The 19,327-nt window shown below is 45.6% G+C and overlaps 1 protein-coding gene across 2 annotated transcripts in view; it reads left to right on the top strand.

Annotated features, from left to right (window-relative positions):
- The first annotated feature begins 7,373 nt into the window (after nt 1–7,373).
- nktr (natural killer cell triggering receptor) overlaps nt 7,374–19,327 on the top strand; it is a 240,111-nt gene continuing 228,157 nt past the window's right edge. The window contains exon 1 of one of the 2 annotated variants that reach the window (XM_048548485.2): nt 7,374–7,419. The gene's annotated coding sequence lies outside the window, so the exon portion shown is untranslated. The remainder of the gene's footprint in view (nt 7,420–19,327) is intronic. The other variant, XM_048548474.2, reaches the window with a different exon arrangement.

Below are 19,327 nucleotides of genomic sequence, written 5' to 3'. Positions count from 1 at the left end.
TAGGTGTCACTGGCTGAGCCAGCATTTATTGCCCCTCCTCCCCAGTTACCCTCAAGAATGTGGTGGTGAGCTGCTTTTTTGAACCGCTGCTGTCCCAGTCAGTAGACACACAATTCCATTTGGAAGATAGCGACCCAACAACAGTGAAGGAAAATCAATATATTTCCAAATCAGGAGTGTGAGAGGCTTGGAGGGGAATTTCAGGGACTGGTGTTCCCATGTATCTGCTGCCCTTGTCTTTATAGATGGAAGTGTCAGGGATTTTAAAAATGCCATGGAAACAATCTTGACAAATTGCTGCTATTGATCTTGGAGATGGAACATATTGTTCCTACTGTGTGCTTGTGATGGAGGCAGTGAATATTTAAGGTTTAGATATCTAGGCACAGAGAAGAAGTTGTACATGGAGCCTTCTGGTCTGTGTTCTAATATAACACCAGACGATTTCTTTGCCTTCTACCTGCATAAGTGCTTTGACATCGATTACTGACTTTGATGAGAATGGTTATGAAAGCTTGCGGCTGTACATAGTCACCTAACAAAGATAATGAGGAATCCTTTCTCCTGCCTTATATATGAAACAGACAGGGACATTGATTCAAACCAGCTGTATATCATGTTCCATTCACAGTCAATAGGAAAAGTTATTTCTGGGCTTCAAGCAGAATCTGCAGGGGAAAGCAGAGAGTGAGCAAAGAAAAGCGAAGCCAAAATTAAACAGAAAAGATGATGTAATCCTTAAACCTAAAAGTAATTCTCAGCTCTTTCTCACTATAGGTGTTGAGCTATATTAACTCATATATGGGCTGCACTCATTCTGATTCTTTACTTGTGTATAAAGTCTATGAAATTGACCCTTACACCATGAGCTCCTGACTTAGACAGCAGCATTGATGTGTGGGCCATGTCATTATGGGTGTTAGCAAGGAGCTCTTTAATCATCATGGTATCTGGGGTAGGCATTCCCTGCCTGTCAGTTCAGTACATTAGGAATGGAATGCTGTCCTTCACCAATCCTAAATTCTGACAGCCAGTAGGTACCTGAGTTACCATCCCTTAATAACTCAATGATTGCAAAATAAAAGTGAAGGAAGGTTCACATTTACAGTGTCTCAGAACTGTCTCAAAGCTTTACATGGAAACTGAAAGAACTGTGGATTGCTGGAAATCAGAAACAAAAACAGAAATTTCTGGAAAAGCTCTGCAGAGCTGGTAGCATCTGTGGAGAGAAATCAGAGTTAACGTTGTGGGTCCAGTGACCCTTCCTCAGAATTCATGGTAGCTAGTAAAGTGTTGGTTTTTATGCAGAAGATAGGGTTGGGGTTAGGGGTGTGGGTCATGGAGAATTAAATGATAGGTGGAGATAGAGCCCAAAGAGAGACAAGGACAGTTGAACAGACAAAGGGGTGGGTAACAATCAGCCTGGGAGAATGAACAGCTATTAGTGGGGACCATTAGTGGCTGGCAATGAACTGGGTGCGCCATCCAGGCAAGTGGGGAGTATCCATCACACCCCTGACTTGTGCCTTGTAGATCATAGACAGGCTTTGGGGAGTTAGGGCGTAAGTTACTTGATGCAGTATTCCTGGCCTCTGACGTGCTCTTGTAGCCACAATATTCATATGGCTAGTCCAGATCAGTTTCTTGTCAATAGTAACACTGAGGATGTTGACAGTGCAGAACTTGGTAATGGTATTGAATGACATTCAATGCTATTGAATGTCAAGCTTCAATCATGTTGGACATCATTGCCTGGCACTTCAGTGACATGGAAGCTGCCTGTCACTTGTGGAGATGCCGGTGTTGGACTGTGGTGGATAAAGTCCAAAGTCACACAACACCAGGTGATAGTTCAACCGGTTTATCTGAAATCTCAAGCTTTCAGAACACTGCTCCTTCATCAGGTGAACTGGAGGGAAGCACAGAAAATCTCTGCCTTTATATTCTTTGCCTGTGCACTTCCCTCCACTTCACCAGATGAAGGAGCAACACTCCAAAAGCTTGTGATTTCAAATAAACCAGCTGGACTGTAACCTGGCATCGTCTGATTTCTGGCTTTGCCTGCTACTTGTTAGCCCATGCTTGGAAAATGTCCAGGTCTTGCAGGAGTCTGAGGTAAACTGCTTCGCTATCTAAGGAGCTATGATTTGTATTAAACCATAAGACATAGGAGTGGAAGTAAGGCCATTCGGCCCATCAAGTCCACTCCGCCATTTAAATCATGGCTGATGGGCATTTCAACTCCACTTCCCTGCACTCTCCCCGTAGCCCTTAATTCCTTGCAAGATCAAGAATTTATCGATCTCTGCCTTGAAGGCATCCAACGTCCCGGTCTCCACTGCACTCCGTGGCAATGAATTCCACATGCCCACCACTCTCTGGCTGAAGAAATGTCATCTCATTTCTGTTTTAAATTTACCCCCTCTAATTCCAAGGCTGTGCCCATGGGTTCTAGTCTCCCCGCCTAACGGAAACAACTTCCTGGCGTCCACCCCTTCTAAACCATACATTATCTTCTAAGTTTCTATTAGATCTCCCCTCAACCTTCTAAACTCTAATGAATACAATCCCTGGATCCTCAGCCATTCATCGTATGTTAAACCTACCATTCCAGGGATCATCCGTGTGAATCTCCGCTGGACACGCTCCAGGGCCATTACGTCCTTCCTGAGGTGTGGGGCCCAAAATTGGACACAGTATTCTAAATGGGGCCTAACTAGAGCTTTATAAAGCCTCAGGATCACATCTTCTTCCCTTTTGAGATAAACGACAACATTACATTTGCTTTCTTAATCACGGACTCTACCTTCAAGTTAACTTTTAGAGAATCCTGGACCAACACTACCAGATCCCTTTGCACTTCTGATTTGTGAATTTTCTCACCATTTAGAAAACAGTCCATGCCTGTATTCTTTTTTCCAAAGTGCAAAACCTCGCATTTGCTCCTGTTGAATTTCATCAGCCATTTCCTGGACCACTCTCCTAAACTGTCTAAATCTTTCTGCTGCCTCCCCACCTCCTCAGTACTACCTGCCTGTCCACCTATCTTTGTATCATCGGCAAACTTCGCCAGAATGCCCCCAGTCCCTTCATCCAAATCATTAATATATAAGTTGAACAGCTGTGGCCCCAACACTGAACTCTGCAGGATACCACTCGTCACCGACTTTGTACAATCTTTGTTGAACATCCCACTTTTGATCTTATGATGGAGGAAAGGTCATTGATGATAAAGCTGAAGATGACTGGGGCTTAGGTCATTAATCTGAGGAACTCTTGCAGACATGTCCTGGAACTGAGACAATTGACCTCTAACAGCCATGACCAATCATTGACTTGAACCAATGAAGAGTTTTCCCCAGATTCCCATTGACTTCAGTTTGACTAGTGCTCCTTGGTGCCACACTGCTGTACGACATCTAGCAAATAAGGTGATAATGACATAACATTGTAAAACATTGTGTTCTCCATCCATTCTTTTGGTTGCCTTTCTACAAAGACAGAAAATCCATAGAATGAGTCCAGCATTGATTTATCAGAGTGATGCCCGGGGTAAGAAATCATACAGAAGCAAAAGACTGAAATCCTGAAGATCTGAAATACAAACAAAAAATTTGGTAATTATGTGCGAGAGATCCCACAGTATCAATAGAGCTATCAACTCAGGTCAATGATCTTATCCAGTTCTGATTAAAGGTGCGGTAACCACACCAGGTATGTCTTCAGACTGATCTGTATATTTGTTTAGACTGTTCAGTACCCTATACATTTTAAATGTTGTAATATAAAAATAACGAGGACCAAAACCTTAGTTCAAATAAAATGAAAGCTTAGGCTATTGCACAACTTTTGTTCAAATTTTAAAAAAGCGAAAGAAGTTGGAAATCAACACAATTGCTGGAAATCCACAATTCTGAAGTCAGTGGACCTGAAACGTTAACTCTGACTTCCCTCCACAGATGCTGCCAAACCTGCTGAGTTTTTCCAGCAATTTCTGTTTTCGTGTGGATGTGTTGTTCAAATTTGCTAATAGCTAAAATACAGATATAAAGATTAAAAACAGGTACAGATGCAATAAAGTAAGATAAATCTCTATCATCATTTCAGGTCTCGCTTACGTGATTAAAAACAAAATAACAAAGAACAACGCATGCTTGAAATAAAAAATGAAACCGATTGGTCACTGGAATCAAAGTGTTAACTCTCCTTTCTGCAGAACTGCTGAGTTCTTCCTGCAATTTCTGATTTTGTTTCAACTTGACGATTTCTCTTACTGAGGTGAAGCAGTTGGAACCTTAAAGTCAGATTTCACGAGTGGCAATGAAAATAATTGAATAGTTGAAGGTTTCTCCCACATTTGGACTGAGCAGAACAGGTTCTGGAAGACCCCTTTACTTTGCTTTTACTGCACTGCACGTTGAGCCCCTATTACAGCAGTTCTTCAATGGGTTTGCCATTCACAGTCTTTCTGTTGAGAACCGTCTCTCAGGGTTCTTCTTGAAGTTCTGTTCTCGGAGCTGGCTCAGAGTCTCCCTTATCGCAACAAAATCAAAGCAGTTGTTATTACAATTTTGATGAATCATCATTCCACAAAGCAAAGTCAATTGCTGGAATTCCTTTTGATGTTCTCCTGTTCTACTCTATTGAGCCATGGTCTCATTAGAGAGAGAGACAGACAAACTGGCTGTGGTTTAACTGGAGGGTCACACTGAATCAAACAAGGGGACAGATTGTGATAGAGAGTTGTTGCTTGGTATCCTTAGCCAGTGACAGGAATTGAACCCACACTCTTGGTATAATTCTGCATTGCAAACAAGCCAGCCGGCCAACTGAGCTGACTGACCTGTCTAATTTAAAAAAAGAAATTTTAGGTCGACTCTTAAGTTTACATCTGTTGCAGTGAGAAGTTATTTCTGTGAGCCACTTGTAACATGATGCAGCAGATTTTAAAACAAAACAAAATTAGCCTTCTTTATAAAATATATATGTTATTATACAAGTGCAACAAAGGGAAAAGACAGTTTAGGGAAAAAAAGCTATCAGAGATAATGGGAACTGCAGATGCTGGAGAATCCGAGATAACAAAGTGTGGAGCTGGATGAACACAGCAGGCCAAACAGCATCTCAGGAGCACAAAAGCCTTCTCAAAGGCAACGAGGGATGAGCGATAAATGCTGGTCCAGCCAACAATACTCCATATTGCCTGAATGAATAAAAAGAATTCCACCAGAGCAGAGAAGTTTTAATGAAGGGTTTTGATAGAGTGAATAGAAAAAGTCTATTTTCTCTTCTGAATGTGACTGAGGTAAGCACACAGTAAGGGATCACATAATTAGTCAGGAATAGGAAATAAATCACTATCTCTAAGGAGGCAGTGCTGGGCAAGCTAATGGGGCCAAAGGTAGTTAAGTCTCCTGGACCTGATGAAATATATCCCAGCGTACTGAAAGAGGTGATGGGGGAAATAGCAAATGCACTAGTAATTATTTACCAAAGTTTATTGGACTCTGGGGTGGTTCCTGCAGATTGGAAAACAGCTAATGTGATGCCACTATTTAAGAAAGGAAGTAGACAAAAGGCAGGTAACTATAGGCCAGGAGGTCGTGGGGAAAATGCTTGAATCTATCATTAAGGAGGAAATAGCAAGGCATCTGGATATAAATTGTCTCATTGGGAATAACTAGCATGAGTTCATGAAGGGTAGGTCATGTTTAACTAATTTGGTGGAATTCTTTGAGGACATTACTTGCATGGTGGACCATGGGGAACCTGCAGATGTGGTGTATCTGGATTTCCAGAAGGCATTTGACAAGGTGCCACACCAAAGGCTGCGACATAAGATAAAGTTGCACAGTATTACAGGTAATGTATTGGCATGGTTAGAGGATTGGTTAACCAATAGAAAGCAAAGAGTAGGGGTAAATGGGTGTTTTTCTGGTTGGTGGTCAGTGGCTAGCGGTGTGCCTCAGGGATCAGTGTTGGGACTGCAATTGTTTACAATTTATATAGATGATTTGGAGTTGGGGGCTAAGTGTGGTGTGTCAAAATTTGCAGATGGCTCTAAGATGACTGGTAGAGCAAAGTGTGCAGAAGACACTGAAAGTCTGCAGAGGGATATAGATAGTCTAAGTGAGTGGGCAAAGGTCTGGCAGATGGAGTACTACGTTGGTAAGTGTGAGGTCATCCATTTTGGTCGGAATAACAGCAAAATGGACTATGTTTTAAATGGTAAGAAATTGCAGCATGCTGCTGTGCAGAGGGACTTGGGTGTCTTTGTGCATGAATCACTGGAGGTGGGATTACAGGTGCAGCAGGTGATTAAAAAGGCAAATGGAATTTTGTCTGTCATCACTCAAGGGATGGAGTTTAAAAACAGGGAGGCTGTGCTGCAGCGGTATAGGGTCCTGGTGAGGCCACACCTGGAGTATCATGTGCAATTTTGGTCTCCTTACTTGAGAAGGGATATACCAGCTCTGGAAGGGGTGCAAAGGAGATTCACTCGGTTAATTCCAGAGGTGAGACGGTTGGATTATGAGGAGAGACTGAGTGGACTGGGCTTATACTCATTGGAAGTCAGAAGAATGAGGGGAGATCTTATATAAACATATAAGATTATGAAGGGAATAGATAAGGTGGAGGCAGGGAGGTTGTTTCCCCTAGCAGGTGGAAGTAGGACTAGAACGCATCACCTCAAAATAAATGGAAGCAGACGTAGGACTAAGGTCAGGAGGAATTTGTTCACCCAAAGGGTTTTGAATCTGTGGAATTCCCTGCCCAGTGAAGCAGTTGAAGCTACCTCACTAAATGTTTTTAAGGCAAGGCTAGATAAGTGTTTGAACAGTAAAGGAAGTAAGGGGTATGGTGTGTGGGCGGTTTAGTGGAGCTGAGTCTCAAAAAGATCAGCCATGATCTTATTAAGTGGCGGGACAGGCTCGAGGGGCCAAATGGCCTACTCCTGCTCCTAAGTGCTTATGTTCTTAAATGCTGGTGAGCCAGTGTCACCTGCAGCCCACAAGTGAATTAAAAAAGGTGCTACTGTGCGGTCTTGTCTGAGGATGTGATGCTGGAAAAGCACAGTAGGTCTATCAGCATCCGAGGAGCAGGAAAGTCAACGTTTTGACCCAATATCTTGACCTTCCTGCTCCTGTGATGCTGTCAGACCTGCTGTGCTTTTCCAGCCTCACACCCATAGACTCCAGCTGCCAGCATCTGCAGTCCATATTGTCCTCAAACTACTGTGTGCTCTTGTCTATCTCCTTTCCTTCAGGGAAACCCAATAGTGTCGGCCGACATTTAATAGTTATGTGGGTGGGGGGAGGAGGAGCCAAACGTGCCCTTTAAGGCTGGCGGACTGGTCCTCCAGTATCCCAGGATGCTCGGCGCGGTGCTTGGTAACAGCGCCATTTGCAGGGCTCCGAGGTGAGCGGCGTCTTCAATTTTTCTTTCGTCTCCTTCGCCTTTTGTTAGCTCTGACCGTAACTTCGGCACATGACGGAAGGGAGGGAGTGAAGGGGCTGATAGCTCATCGGGCGGGGGTCCGGGGATGAGAGGCCCTACCCGGGGTCCGAGGAAGCCCCCGACACTCCGTAGTGTCTCACCTCACCAACTCCCCTCCCCCCCATCCCGGGGAGCCTGATGTCCCCTCCCCCCATCCCCGGGGAGCCTGATCTCCTCCCCCCCCATCCCCGGGGAGCCTGATCTCCTCCCCCCCCATCCCCGGGGAGTCTGATCTCCCCCCCCCATCCCCGGGGAGGTCTGATCTCCTCACCCCCCCCCCCCCCCCAAATCCCCGGGGAGGTCTGATCTCCTCACCCCCCAATCCCCGGGGAGGTCTGATCTCCTCCCCCCCCCCCAATCCCCGGGGAGGTCTGATCTCCTCCCCCCCCCCCCATCCCCGGGGAGTCTGATCTCCTCCCCCCCCCAATCCTCGGGGAGGTCTGATCTCCTCACCGCCCCCCCCCCCAATCCCCGGGGAGGTCTGATCTCCTCACCCCCCCCCCTCCCAATCCCCGGGGAGGTCTGATCTCCTCACCCCCCCCCTCCCAATCCCCGGGGAGGTCTGATCTCCTCACCCCCCCCCTCCCAATCCCCGGGGAGGTCTGATCTCCTCACCCCCCCCCCCCTCCCAATCCCCGGGGAGGTCTGATCTCCTCCCCCCCCCCCCCCTCCCAATCCCCGGGGAGGTCTGATCTCCTCCCCCCCCCCCTCCCAATCCCCGGGGAGGTCTGATCTCCTCCCCCCCAATCCCCGGGGAGGTCTGACCTCCCCCCCCCCCCCCAATCCCCGGGGAGGTCTGACCTCCTCCCCCCCCCCCCCCCAATCCCCGGGGAGGTCTGATCTTCTCAACCCCCCCCCCCAATCCCCGGGGAGGTCTGACCTCCTCCCCCCCCCCCCCCCCCCCCCCCCCCCCCCCGGGGAGGTCTGACCTCATCCCCACCTCCTCCCCCATCCCCCCCCGGGGAGGCCTGACCTCCTCCCCCATCCCCCCCCGGGGAGGCCTGACCTCCTCCCCCATCCCCCCCCGGGGAGGCCTGACCTCCTCCCCCATCCTCCCCCATCCCCCCCCGGGGAGGCCTGACCTCCTCCCCCATCCCCCCCCGGGGAGGTCTGACCTCCTCCCCCATCCCCGGGGAGTCTGATCTCTTTCCTCCTGCCATCTCTGAATGATCTCCTCGCTGCCCCCCCCCCCGGACTCTAATCTCTTCCACCCTGCCACCCCACCCGCAACCCCCACGCAGCCTGATCTCCTTCCCTGGCACCTCTGGCATCCCTGAGGAGCCTGATCTCATCACACCCTCCACCCCCAGGGAGTCAGATCTCCTCTCCTCTCCTCTCCTCTCCTCTCCTCTCCTCTCCCCGATTCTTCTCCTCCCCCCATCATTACCTCTTCCATTGGTATCTGATTGCTGCCCCATCCATCCTTTGAGGGCCTCACCCCTGTCCTCACCAGTCCCACCCTGCATTTGTGAACCCATCACCCCCAATCTTTCTTTAAAAGAACTGCTTTTCCCTTGAAGGTTTTTAAGGATAATTGTGTAGAAGGGTACACAAAGATGTATTTCACTCCCAGGATGGTTGTCCTGCATGTTGACATAGATGTATAGACTTTCAAAGAGGAATATTTTGATTTTAGTTTGGGTGGTGTATAATGGCATTTGACTTATAATATACTCGAGTGAAAAGGTAGCGTGAATCTTGTCGTCTTTCTTCACATTTCTTTGCGCCTTGCCCCTTATAATGTATAGTAAATCTTTCTGCGGTATCTCTTTGATTGCTCACAACCACATTCTTTGTTATTTATGTTGTCTTTTGCTGTCTTTATAACCTGGAATGAATTGTGTGAACTGATTTATTTAAGACAGCTTTTTACTGTGAAAGGTTAAATATTGATATAAATATGTTATCAATGGGATTGTGTATAAATGAACTCTTGATGCTACCTACAAAGGAAGCTTTACCAATACTCCTGTTTGTCTAATCAGCAATGAGAGATTTTGGAGCCAAATTGTAACAGCGCAGATGTTATCAATTTAGCTTTGAATGTTGGTGTCTGGAGGCTGTGTGTATGAAGTAAGTGACTTTAACAACTATCCTTCACATGATTCCTGCTGTGGGGAAAATGTTGCTGCTCCTTAAATATCTGGGGATGTGTCATCATGCTGAGTTTTGTTTGCAGTATGCTGTTGGGTTAAAGCCTGAATTTAGATTCCTGACTCTTAATCAAAGTAGCATAAAGAAATAGAAAGAAACAAAATAAATAAAATCTATAAATATATTAAAGGATCTTTCCAATTGGAATGTTCCCTTAAATCCCTGCAGCACACTTCACACATTCCCCTATTGTGGAAATAAGTCTTTCAGTTCATTTGAGTCAGCGTTACTCCCCCAAAGAGCAACCTACCTCCCTACTTTTCCACTATTACCCTGCATTTACTATGTCTAATCCATCTTGTCTGCAGACCACGTGGCAAATTAGCATGGCTAATCGAGATAACCTGCACATACTTAGACTGTGAGAGGAAACCGGAGCACAGGGAGAAAATGCAAACTCCAAACACGCAGCCACTCAAGGCTGCAAAAGAACCTGGGTCTCTGGCACTGTGAGGTGGCAGTGCTGACCACTGAGCCTATGTGCCAATGTTAACTCATACATGAGAGAAAGTAGTGAAAAGAGTAGTTTTACTGAACTTAGAGATAATGAGAACTGCAGATGCTGGAGAATCCCAAGATAACAAAGTGTGAAGCTGGATGAACACAGCAGGCCAAGCAGCATCTCAGGAGCACAAAAGCTGAGGTTTTGGGCCTAGACCTTTCATCAGAGAGGCCCAAAACGTCAGCTTTTGTGTTCCTGAGATGCTGCTTGGCCTGCTGTGTTCATCCAGCTTCACACTTTGTTATCTTGTTTTACTGAACTTACTTTGGTTGTAGGATGAAACTACAGCATGGAAGGGACTAGTAGGCTCACTTAGGCATGTTTTAGTAAAGCGTTTGCTAAGGTTCCCCACAGTAGGCTATTGCAGAAAATATGGAGGCATGGGATTGAGGGTGATTTAGCGGTTTGGATCAGAAATTGGCTAGTTGGAAGAAGACAGAGGGTGGTGGTTGATGGGAATTGTTCATCCTGGAATTCAGTTACTAGTGGAATACCGCAAGGATCTGTTCAGGGGCTACTGCTGTTTGTCATTTTTATAAATGGTCTGGATGAGGGCATAGAGGATGGGTTAGTAAATTTGCGGATGACACTAAAGTCGGTGGAGTTGTGGATTGTGTGGAAGGATGTTGCAGGTTACAGAGGGACGTAGATAAGCTGCAGAGTTGGGCTGAGAGGTGGCAAATGGAGTTTAATGTGGGAAAGTGTGAGGTGATTCACTTTGGAAGGAGTAACAGGAATGCAGAGTTCTGGGCTAATGGTAAGATTCTTCGTAGTGTGGATGAGCAGAGAGATCTTGGTGTCCATGTGCATAGATTCCTGAAAGTTGCCGCCCAGGTTGATAGGGTTGTTAAGAAGGCGTACGGTGTGTTAGGTTTTATTGGTAGACGGATTGAGTTTCGGAGCCATGAGGTCATGTTGCAGCTCTACAAAACTCTGGTGCGGCCGCACTTGGAGTATTGTATACAGTTCTGGTTGCCGCATTATAGGAAGGATGTGGAAGCTTTGGAAAGTGTGCAGAGGAGATTTACCAGGATGTTGCCTGGTATGGAGGAAAGGTCTTATGAGGAAAGGCTGAGGTACTTGAGGCTGTTTTCGTTTAGAGAGAAGAAGGTTAAGAGGTGACTTAATAGAGACATACAAGATGACCAGAGGATTAGATAGGGTGGACAGTGAGAGCCTTTTTCCTCGGATGGTGATGCTAGCACGAGGGGACATAGCTTTAAGCTGAGTGGTGATCGATATAAGACAGAAGTCAGAGGTAGGCTCTTTACTCAGAGCGGAGTAAGGGCGTGGAATGCCCTGCCTGCAACAGTAGCAGAGTCGCCAACTTTAAGGGCATTTGAATCGTCATTGGATAAACATATGGATGATAATGGAATAGTGTAGGTTAGATGGGCTTCAGATTGATTTCACAGGTCGGCGCAACATCGAGGGCCAAAGGGCCTGTAATGTTCTATGTTCTACATTCACTGGAAATCTGATTTACTTGATGTTTTGGCATTTGTGAAGTGTGCTGCAAAAAAAGTGGCTTTTGTTTATTGGGTTGAATTTTTGACGCCATTCGTGTCTCCAACTCAAGCTGTGGCTTTAACTGTATCTTGTGATTTCAAAGAATAACCTTTACTAGCTACCAAAGGACTCCAGTGTGTAACCTCTGAAAATATAGAAAGGTTCTACAAAAAGTAATGGATCCTGTTGCATTAGTAAGTCTTTCTTTGTGGTGTCCCTTCTAATGTTCCTTGACCAGTATTGCTGAAAATAGCGTCTCTGGTTTTCTTCCTCTTTACTGTTTGCGTCAGTCGCAGAATAAAACAAAATGATATCATGAGATATTTCTTCCCTCAGAAGATTGTGAATTTTTGAAATTGTTTAGTCCAGAGAGCTGTGGATTCTCAGTAATTGTGTGAGTTTATGTCCTAAAATTTTTTACATTTTGAGGAATCTAGAGATCTGTATGAATGGAGTTAAGGTAAACTCCTTACCATTTATTTCGAGCTTTGGCTGAAACAGCATTTATTGTCCACCTAAATACCCTTGTGAAAATGACGGTAAACTGCCTTGAACCACTGAATTCCATTTGATGAAGGTACACTGGTGAAGGTGAATGTTCCAGGAATTTGGCCTAATAACATTAAAGGAAAGGCACTGTGTTACATGTCAGGATGGTGAGTGGCTTGGAGGAGAACATGTTGATAATGGTGTTCCCGTATATCTGCTGCTTGGCCTTCTTGAGTGTAAGTTGCTATCAATGGAGCCTTGGGGAAATTTGTCAGGCCATCTAGTAGATCATGTACTCTACTGTTGCTATGCATCATTGTTGGAGGGGGTCAATGTTTGCTTGTGGATGTGGTGCTAATCAAGTGAGCTGTTTTGTCCTGGGTGGTGTCAAGCTTCTTCAAATGTTTTTGGAACTGCACCCATCCAGAGAAAGTGGAAATGGCTAGTCCTGTTCAGTTTCTAGTTAGTGGGAACCCCCATGATGCTGATACATATAATCAGCCATATTGGATGGTAAAGCAGGCTTGAATGGCTGGAAAGTCTAGTCCTGGACTTATTCCTTTATGGCTTGTGTGTGGAATGAATGCCATATCTGCCTACAACATAGCCCATAATCAAGAGTAATTTAAAGTATGCAAAATACCATGGAGGTTTAAGTATTTAATAAAAGCACAGTTTACAAATACAAGTTCTGTTTGATTCAAATGTGAAAAACGAACAGTTGGTACTTGTCTCAAAGCTAACTCCTTAAAGTTGTTGTGCCTTACCTCGAGTGTGTGTTAGAAACTTCTTCTATTTTACTTGACATTCACTGGCATTACCATCGTTGAATTCCTCCACAATCAACCTCCTGGGAGTTAACATTAACCAGAAACTCAACTGGATTACCCATAAATACTGTGGGTACAAGACCAGATCAGAAACTAGAAGTTAAGCAGCGAACGACTTGCTTTCTGACTCCCTCCAAAGCCTGTCCACAGTGGGCCAGGCAGCATCAGAGGAGCAGGAAAGTTGATGTTTCAGGTCAGGACCCTTTTTTAGAGTTTCTGAATTCTGAAGAAGGGTCCTGACCCAAAATATCAACTTTCTTACCCTGATGCTGCCTTGCCTGCTGTGTTACTCCAGCATCTGCAGTTCTTACTATCTCTGGGAAATATATTGCCACTCCTTTAGTGTTGCTGGATCAGAATGGTTGAACTCTCTTTCTAACAGCATTGTGAGTATTCCTATAGGATGTGGCTACAATAGCTCAAGAAGGCAGCTCGCCACCACCACCTCGAGCAATTAGGCTTTGGTCAATGCTAGTCCAGCCAGCGACATGCACATTCCATGAATGAATTTTAAAAAAAGTTATTGGCTGGTTCTACGGCAGTACAAAAGTCGCTACACTTTGTAAGTGACAGTTGTTATTTTCCTCTTCCTGATTAATATACTCAGTACTCTGTTTGATGATTTATGACCCACAGATTCGTGTGCACATGGGCTTGTCCCCAGATCCATTTTTTTGTTTCTCCCATTGACTCTTCTGGTTCAGAGCCTAGTGGGGAAGACAGTAGACCAACAATGGCAGGAGTTTCTGGGTGTAATTGAGGACACAGTACAGAGGTTCATCTCAAAGAAAAGAAAGATTATCTGGGGTGGGATTAGACAGCCATGGCTGACAAAGGAAGTCAGGAAATATATCAAAGAAAAAGAGAGAGCCTATAAAGTGGCCAAGAACACTGGGAAATCAGAAGATTGGGAAGGCTACAAAAACACAGACAGAGGATAACAAAGAGAGAAATAAGGAAGGAGAGGATCAAATATGAAGGTCGGCTAGCTAGTAATATTAGAAATGATAGTAAAAGCTTCTTTCAATACATAAGAAACAAACGAGAGGCAAAAGTAGACATTGGGCCGCTGCAAATTGATGCTGGAAGGCTAGTGATGGGAAATAAGGAAATAGCTGAAGAACTAATAAGTACTTTGCGTCAGTCTTCACAGTGGAAGACATGAGTAGTATGCCAACAATTAGGGAGAGCCAGGGGGCAGAGTTGAGTATGGTAGGCATTACAAAAGAGAAAGTGCTAGAAAAGCTGAAGGGTCTAAAAATTGATAAATCTTCTGGCCCCGATGGGGTAAATCCTAGAGTTCTGAGGGAGGTGGCTGAGGAAATAGCAGAGGCTTTGGTCGTGATCTTTCAAAAGTCACTGGAGTCTGGGAAAGTCCCAGATGATTGCAAAATTGCAGTTGTAACTCCCTTGTTTAAGAAAGGATCAAGGCTAAAGATGGAAAATTACAGGCCGATTCGCCTACCCTCGGTAGTTGGTAAAATTCTAGAATCCATTCTCATGGATGAGATTTCTAAATCCCTGGAAGTGCAGGGTCAGATTAAAACAAGCCAGCATGGTTTTAGTAAGGGGAGGTCGTGCCTGTCAAACCTGTTAGAATTCTTTGAAGAGGTAACAAGTGTGTTAGACCAGGGAAACCCAGTGGATGTCATCTATCTAGACTTCCAAAAGGCCTTTGATACAGTGCCTCACGGGAGGCTGCTGAGCAAGGTGAGGGCCCATGGTGTTTGAGGTGAGCTACTAGCTTGGATTGAGGATTGGCTGAATGACAGAAGGCAGAAAGTTGGGATAAAATGCTCTTTTTCGGAATGGCAACCGGTGACGAGCGGTGTCCCGCAGCGTTCAGTGTTGGGGCCACAGCTGTTCACCTTATACATTAATGATCTGGATGAAGGGACTGGGGGCATTCTGGCAAAGTTTGCTGATGATACGAAGATAGGTGGACAGGCAGGTAGTACTGAGGAGGTGGGGAGGCTTCAGAAAGATTTAGATAGTTTAGGAGAGTGGTCTAGGAAATGGCTGATGAAATTCAATGTGAGTAAATGTGAGGTTTTGCACTTTGGAAAAAGAATACAGGCATGGACTATTTTCTAAACGGTGAGAAAATTTGCAAATCAGAAATGCAAGGGGATCTGGGAGTGTTGGTCCAGGATTCTCTAAAAGTTAACTTGCAGGTAGAGTCTGTAATCAAGAAAGCGAATGTAATGTTGTCGTTTATTTCAAGAGGGTTGGAATATAAAAGCAGCGATGTGCTTCTGAGGCTTTATAAGACCATAAGACATAGGAGTGGAAGTAAGGCCATTCGGCCCATCACGTCCACTCTACCATTTAAATCATGGCTGATGGGCATTTCAACTCCACTTCCCTGCACTCTCTCCGTAGCCCTTGATTCCTTTTGAGATCAAGAATTTGTCGATCTCTGCCTTGAAGGCATCCAACATCCCGGCCTCCACTGCACTCTGCGGCAATGAATTCCACAAGCCCACCACTCTCTGGCTGAAGAAATATCGTCTTATTTCAGTTTTAAATTTACCCCCTCTAATTTTAAGGCTGTGCCCACGGGTCCTAGTCTCTCCGCCTAACGGAAACAACTTCCTAGCATCCACCCCTTCTATACCATACATTATCTTGTAAGATTCTATTAGATCTCCCCATAACCTTCTAAATTCTAATGAGTACAATCCCAGGATCCTTAGCTGTTCATCATACGTTAAACCTACCATTCCAGGGATCATCCGTGTAAATCTCCGCTGGACACGCTCCATGGCTAGTATGTCCTTTCTGAGGTGTGAGGCCCAAAATTGGTCACAGTATTCTAAATGGGGCCTGCCTAGAGCCTTGTAAAGCCTCAAGCACATCGCTGCTTTTATATTCCAACCCTCTTGAGATAAATGACAATATTACATTCGCTTTCTTAATTACAGACTCTACCTGCAAGTTAACTTTTAGAGAATCCTGGACCAACACTCCCAGATTCCTTTGCACTTCTGATTTGCGAATTTTCTCACCGTTTAGAAAATAGTCCATGCCTGTATTCTTTTTTTCAAAGTGCAAAACCTCACATTTACTCACATTGAATTTCATCAGCCATTTCCTGGACCACTCTCCTAAACTGTCTAAATCTTTCTGCAGCTTCCCCACCTCCTCAGGACTACCTGCCTGTCCACCTATCTCCGTATCATCGGCAAACTTTGCCAGAATGCCCCCAGTCCCTTCATCCAAATCATTAATATATAAGGTGAACAGCTGTGGCCCCAACACTGAACCCTGCGGGACACCAGTTGCCATTCCAAAAAAGAGCCTTTTATCCCAACTCTCTGCCTTCTGTCAGACAGCCAATCCTCAATCCAAGCCAGTAGCTTTCCTCGAACACCATGGGCCCTCACCTTGCTCAGCAGCCTCCCGTGAGGCACTGTATCAAAGGCCTTTTGGAAGTCTCTATAGATAACATCTACTCGGTTTCCCTGGTCTAACATACTTGTTATCTCTACAAAGAATATAACGCTCTAGTTAGGCCCCATTTAGAATACTGTGTCCAATTTTGGGCCTCACACCTCAGGAAGGACATACTAGCCCTGGAGCGGGTCCAGTGGAGATTCACACGGATGATCCCTGGAATGTGATAATGGGAACTGCAGATGCTGGAGAATCCAAGATAATAAAATGTCGCATTTCCCGCAACACATCCCTCACACCCTGTCCCCGCCACAACCGCCCAAAGAGGATCCCCTCGTTCTCGCACACCACCCCACCAACCTCCGGATACAACGCATCATCCTCCGACACTTCCGCCATCTACAATCCTACCCCACCACCCAAGACATTTTTCCATCCCCACCCCTGTCTGCTTTCCGGAGAGACCACTCTCTCTCTGTGACTCCCTTGTTCGCTCCACACTGCCCTCCAACCCCACCACACCCGGCACCTTCCCCTGCAACCGCAGGAAATGCCACACTTGCCCCCACACCTCCTCCCTCACCCCCATCCCAGGCCCCAAGATGACTTTCCACATTAAGCAGAGGTTCACCTGCACATCTGCCAATGTGGTATACTGCAGCCACTGTACCCAGTGTGGCTTCCTCTACATTGGGGAAACCAAGCGGAGGCTTGGGGACCGCTTTGCAGAACACCTTCGCTCGGTTCGCAATAAACAACTGCACCTCCCAGTCGCAAACCATTTCCACTCCCCCTCCCATTCTTTAGATGACATGTCCATCATGGGCCTCCTGCAGTGCCACAATGATGCTACCCGAAGGTTGCAGGAACAGCAACTCCTATTCCGCCTGGGAACCCTGCAGCCCAATGGTATCAATGTGGACTCAACAAGCTTCAAAATCTCCCCTTCCCCCACCACATCCCAAAATCAGCCTAGCTCGTCCCCTCCCCCCACTGCACCACACAACCAGCCCAGCTCTTCCCCTCCACCCACTGCATCCCAAAACCAGCCCAACCTGTCTCTGCCTCCCTAACCTGTTCTTCGTCCCACCCATCCCTTCCTCCCACCCCAAGCTGCACGTCCATCTCCTACCTGCTAACCTCATTCCATCTTCCCTGGACTGACCTATCCCCTCCCTACCTCCCCACCTATACTCTCCTCTCCACCTATCTTCTTTTCTCTCCATCTTCGGTCCGCCTCCCCCTCTCTCCCTATTTATTCCAGAACCCTCACCCCATCCCCCTCTCTGATGAAGGATCTAGGCCCGAAACGTCAGCTTTTGTGCTCCTGAGATGCTGCTGAGCCTGCTGTGTTCATCCAGCCTCACATTTTATTATCTTTGATCCCTGGAATGGTAGGTTTAGCGTATGATGAATGGCTAAGTATCGTGGGATTGTACTCATTAGAGTTTAGAAGGTTGAGGGGAGATCTAATAGAAACTTACAAGATAATGTATGATTAAGAAGGGGTGGATGCTAGGAAGTTGTTTCCGTTAGACGGGGGGACTAGGACCCGTGGGCACAGCCTTAAAATTAGAGGGGGTAAATTTAAAACTGAAATAAGATGACATTTCTTCAGCCAGAGAGTGGTGGGCTTGTGGAATTCATTGCCGCAGAGTACAGTGGAGGCCGGGATGTTGGATGCCTTCAAGGCAGAGATCGACAAATTCTTGATCTCAAAAGGAATCAAGGGCTACGGGGAGAAGGCCGGGAAGTGGAGTTGAAATACCCATCAGCCATGATTTAAATGGCAGAGTGGACTTGATGGGACGAATGGCCTTACTTCTACTCCTATGTCTTATGATCTGACTGCATGGTCTTTGGTGGTACATTGAGTGACATTGGAGTGATTTTTGTATTTTTTTAATCCATGGGAAGTCCATGCCCCTGTGCCTCGCAATAAAGTACCAGTCAGCAACTAGAAATTGCTCCTCAATACTAACTCTCAAACTGAAATTTTCAGCTGGGAAAAGTAAAGAACCCAGCTTTGTGTGTTGGTGATGTGGTGGTACTTTCAATTAAGTGGAACCTAGGTAGAGTCTTTTGTGGGCTAGGTAGTTTTTATTATCCACATTTAAAATAATGTGGTTGAATGCTCACATCTGCAGCTTTGATATGTTTTAGAGATCAATTTTTTTTGTCATGTTTATGCAACACACTCTAAATCTTCAGTTTATCGTCAGTGCACTTTAGTATATGAATATCATCTCAATGGAACACTGATCAGTATCAAAAACACATAGCATGGTTTTCGTAGTGTGATAAGTGTCAGCATGATACTATAGCAGCCTACTCAATCCTGCTCTGTGTGTGCACTGACTTAATGAGCTCCCTGCCCAAGCAGCATCTTGATTTTAACATTGAGTATGCAAAGACGTGGCAGCTGGAATTATATGTGGGAAAGTGCGAGGTTATGCATTTTGGTAGGAAGAATAGAGGCATGGACTATTTTCTAAATTGGGAAAAGCTTTGGAAATCTGAAGCGTGAAGGGACTTTGGAACCCTAGATCATGATTCTCCTAAGGTTAACTTTGGATTCAGTTGGCAATTATGAAGGCAAATGCTGTGTTAGCACTCATTTCAAGAGGGCTTGAAGCAAAAAGCGGGGATGTACTGCTGATATTGTACAAGGCTCTTGCCAGACACTATTTGGAATATTGTGAACAGTTTTGGATTCCATATTTAAGGTAGGATGTGGGGTATTGGAAGGGAACCAGAGGAGGTTTACAAGAATGATCCTGCGGATGAAGGACTTGTAACATGAGGAGCAGTTGAGGACACTGGGTCTGTATTTGATGGAGTTTAGAAGGATGATGGGGAGGGAAGGGGAATCTGATTGAAACTTATAGAATACTAAGAGGCTTGGATAGTGTGGACTTAAGGAAGATGGTTCCACTAGTAAGAGAGAGTG

This window comes from Stegostoma tigrinum, chromosome 2, assembly GCF_030684315.1.
Source record: "Stegostoma tigrinum isolate sSteTig4 chromosome 2, sSteTig4.hap1, whole genome shotgun sequence".
Classification (NCBI taxonomy): Eukaryota; Metazoa; Chordata; class Chondrichthyes; order Orectolobiformes; family Stegostomatidae; genus Stegostoma; species Stegostoma tigrinum.
The sequence above is the reverse complement of the archived record's forward strand: the minus strand, read 5'-3'. Positions and strand labels throughout refer to the sequence as shown.